Raw genomic sequence first — 4,499 nt, forward strand, 5'->3', positions numbered from 1 at the left:
TCCTCCTAATGAAGGATCCCAGTTTGCTTAGTTAACCCAAAGGTTAACAGGATTAACAGAAACTCTGTGCAACCTTGGGAGCTGTGATATTCATGAAGGGATTTAGGAAGAAAAGGCAGAAATATATAGTGGGTTAATTATTCCTGCTGAAGACACACTTGCAAAGACACCAGCTGAAGCCTGGTAACAGCCAGCCCTGCTTCCTGTATATTTACCAAAGATCAGTGGGAACAAACCAGTAAAAATTGATATCTGGGAAATAAATGGCAGGAGTGCCAGGTGCCCTGTGTGGCCACAGCACCCTCAGCTCCTCTCCCACAGGACCCCTAGGTCCCTTGCGAGGGCACACACCTGGCAGTTGCACAACGCTTCTGTCCACAGAATGGTTGTGTCCAGCTCCGTGGGACCCGCCAGACAGTTTCCACAAGGGCATGTCCTCACAATGAGATGCTGGACCATCCCAGAGTTGTGGCTGCGTGAGAACAGGGGGAAAGGTGGCTTATTTCCCGGGGGAGGGAGCTGTGGCTCACATGAGCCCCCGTGCACACATCCAGGGACGAGGGAGCAGGAGGGTGAGCAGGGACATTCCCCTGCGGTCACCGAGCCCAGGACACCAGGAAGGGGACAGAGATGGTGGTGGTGGTGGAGCTGGCCAAGAAGGCCTTGTAGTGAGAGGGGAGGAAGAGTGAAGAAGCACAAGGTGAACCTGGGGGTGAGCCACTGCCAGTCTGCCACCATAAGGGGACACCCAGCTGGGTGCCAAAGGAGCAGGGGGACAGCACTGTCCAGCATAAGGAAGATCCTGGCAGATGCAGCCAGGGGAGCAGCTCTGTGCCTGCTGCTAATGCTCTTGATTTGGGTGGACCAACAGTGACTCTTCAGGAGCTGTGAGCACAGAGCTGCTGGTGGAGCAGGTAGCAGAAGCCAGCAGACAAAAGGACACAAAAGGAGAAAGCAAAGGGAGATACCAGGAAGGGAAAACTTGTGAACCAGCTTCCCGGAGCAGGGCTGGCAGTACAAACCCTTGGGCTGGCAGCGCTGGCCAGCTGCTGGAGCAGCTCTGACTGCTGGGTCTGTCCCAGGGAGCAGGGACTGAACCTCTCATTGTCCTCCACAGCCCACAGACAGCCCAGCTGGACTGGCATGGCCACCCACCGCTGCACCCAGGGGCTGGAGCTCTTAGGGAGCTGCTCCAGCCAGAAATGAGATTTGGGCATTAAATGAACGGGAAGAGGGTCAGCTCACCAGTGGGTCAAGCTGAACTCTACCACTTGCTGTTCAGCCCCTTTCCAGTTAGTTAATTCATGATAATCATTAATTCCAAGCCCCTGTCCATGTGGGGAGCCTCACAATAGCTAATTTTTAATCTGTCACCTCAACCACACGCTGTTACACGGGTCCTGGTTGAAGCCACCTTCCCATTTAAACACTTTTACAGCCAATACAACTCCCTGCTGATTAATAGTGGTTGTTTTGAAACCACAAAAAAATTTGTTGGCCAACATTCCCTTCCACTCTGTAATTTTAAAGCAGCATTAAAGGGAATTAATGGAAATAAGGCTTTGGAATAACAGAGACTCCTTGAACTTTAGTTAAATTAATTTTCCTTCTGCTCTTGAGATTTTCAAAGGCAGATCTGACCATGCAGCAATCACAAGCTGTGCAAACAACTCACCCTTTGGAGGTCAAGAGCAGAGTATGACACCTGTGAGTAAATAGTGGATCCAGGACCTGGGAGGGCACCTCTTCCCTGCCAGCTGGTGAGCACCATACCATGGGTGAAACACCTGCCCTGCTCAGGAATCTCTGAGGAGCCCACAGGCAGGCCTGACCTCTCAGTGCATCCTCTCACTCCTAGGTGACAGAGGAATTAGTTTCCTGGTCCCTGGTCAAGATGTTCTCATCAAGATAAAATCAGAGGGGAATGGCTCCTCCCATCCTCACTGCCTGGACAGCCGGGGCTGCCACAGCCTTGAGGCACTGCTGGACCCTGGCTCTCAAACCACCTTGTCCTTTCCAGTAATTACTATTTTGCAATGTGAAAACAATAAAAGTCTTGGGTCTGTTAAGAGGTCTGGGAGGAGAAGAGAGGGGGGAGCAAAAGGCCAAGCTGAGCAGATTTCAAACCCCCTCCTGAGGGCTTTTGGACTCCTGTGGCATTTTAATCTTCCTGGCATTTCCAGCTGCAGGGATAAAGGAGCAGAAAACCTAGGCAGAGGTGTAGGGGCTTCAGGGCACAGGTCTGGCTGGGGCTGGTCCCCCAGAGGGAGTTCTGGGATGGGGTGGCCAGCGGGTTGCAGCAGCCCTCTCTCAGAATGTGATTGCAGAGCCCAGCTAGAGAGTGATGTGGCCCTAACAGCTCCTGAAAAGTGTTGCAAGAATAAGGAAGGAACAAGAAAAAATTCTTACTCCAGATGCTTTGCTAAAAGTTGCATAAGATGGAGGGACGTGGCTGCGCTCTGTAGGTGTAATCATAAAATCCTAGAATGGTTTGGGCTAGAAGGGAACTTAAAGCTCATCGAGTTCCCACCCCCTGCCATGGACAGGGACACCTTCCACTATCCCAGGTTGCTCCAAGCCCCATCCAACCTGGCCTTGAACACTTCCAGGGATGGGGAATTCGCAACCTCTCTGGGCAACAACGATCACTGTTGTACAATGATCAGAGATGAGCAATTATCGGTTATGTCCTAGGCAAGGGTGCTGTATGGGCTGTAATGGCTTCATTCCACTGGAATTTCCTTTGAATCGCAATAGAAAGGGAAAATGAACTCCTTTGGGGGAGTCTGGTCACTGGCAGTGACTGAGGGGCTCAGTCCACATGTCCACAGCCTTGCTAGACTTGAGCTGATATCTATTGTTCTCCCCTTCACCAGAGGTTTTGCCCTTCCACCTGCACCCCTCTGATCACCCACACTCTCCTCCCATCACCTGTGTCTGCCAGTGGCATCCACCGCAGGCAGCAAGTCCTGCCACTCCTCTGCCTGGCAGAACCTGGACTGACACCACAGACAGAGTGTGCCAGGAACCACGTGCCGAGGGCAGAGAGAGAACAAGCCTTGGAGAAACACTGGTCAGCTGTGTAAGAGATATCCCTTACCTGAAGGCGTCACCAGCCCTTACAGCCCCATCTTTCCTAATTTTCAGCCTCACTGGGGGCCTCCACCAACAATCTTCCAGGAGCCTGTTCATGCTCAGCCCATCAGCCCCTCACAGAGCAATGCTGCAGGAGCACTGGTCCCCAGCTCCACCACAGCTCTGTCCCTGCCTGGCCATGGCCCTGATGGTTCCAACCACAAGCCACAGACAGACTTGTCAGCCAGACCTTGGACCCGCCTGGTGGTCCCCCGGCTGTGTCCAAGCCTGTTATTGTCCCCAGACCCGATCCCAACCTCAGATCTGCCTCTTCACCTCCATCTTCCCTAGGGATCTGGACTCTGTGCTGAGCCCAGCTGTTGTTCCAGGGCCCATCCTGCTCACCTTGGATGGAGGCTGTGATGGAAAAGGATCAGGCTGGGGTGCTTCCTTTGGGAGCAGGCAGCCCTTGCAGTACTCTGGCACATAGGCAAGAACACAAAGCTATCTCCTGGTTAGACCAGGGAATAGAAAAGACCACAACTCTCTTGTAGGGCTTTGATCCCATACTTCAGTCCATTTACAGCCCACTTTATCCTGGGCAATGATTGTTTTGGATGCAGCAGTAGGATTTTTCCATCAAACCGAATGTTTCTACTAAGTCCTGGCCCTTGCAGGAGTCCCACAGCCCCAAGCTGACATCAACACTATCTTCTATAAATATGCCATGGAGACATAACACGAACAAACAGCAGGAAAGGCTTTGTGGAGATCCTGTTACAAGCAAGATATTTGTTCCTTTTGCACATTCCCCTTGAGGTGGGAAATCCCCCAGAAAAGACCAGGCCTTTCGTCAAGGTCATCAGACTTGTGTAATGACAGCAGGGAAGCTGGGGCCACCAAACTTTGTCTCCTTCCTCGTCTACCACAAGAAATGCTAGATTTTCATGATATACGGATTATCAGAGCACAGCAGCAAACAGTTTCTCAGGGGCAAGTTTTATACCAAAAGAAAAACCAGCTTTTTACTCATTAGCATAATATTTCTCTTAGCAACACTTGCAGGCTCTGGCTGTGACAGAGAATTTAATAAATAGGGGAAGGCAAAAGAAGGGAGCATCTTGCTCTGGTTTAGCCCTCTAAAAGTTACATCTAGACTGCCTCTCTCATCCCAGGGTGTTGACACCTTCAGATGATAATTATAGCAGAGGTAACATGGAGTATTTTGTGGACACAGTAGAGGACACAGGTGGTGGCTCAGACAGAGCACTCACCTGCCTGGTGGCCAGCGGAGGTTATTCCCATCATCAGCAATCCAAGCTGAGTTAAAGGATTAACTGATTGCAAGTTGAGCTGTCCTGATTTTAAGGGCACCTGGAGCGGTTTGGGGTTACCTCGACTGTGCTCACAAATGCCAAAGTACT

General features: G+C 51.4%; 1 long non-coding RNA gene across 1 annotated transcript; it reads left to right on the plus strand.

Moving 5' to 3' along the window:
- Positions 1-126: 126 nt before the first annotated feature.
- On the plus strand, positions 127-2,075 carry LOC113977620. Its single transcript, XR_003537368.1, has 3 exons — positions 127-700; positions 1,621-1,760; positions 1,859-2,075. It is a non-coding gene; the product is annotated as an uncharacterized LOC113977620 (long non-coding RNA).
- Positions 2,076-4,499: the final 2,424 nt, after the last annotated feature.

This window comes from Neopelma chrysocephalum, unplaced genomic scaffold, assembly GCF_003984885.1.
Source record: "Neopelma chrysocephalum unplaced genomic scaffold, ASM398488v2 Primary Assembly neopelma1_252, whole genome shotgun sequence".
Lineage (NCBI taxonomy): Eukaryota > Metazoa > Chordata > Aves > Passeriformes > Pipridae > Neopelma > Neopelma chrysocephalum.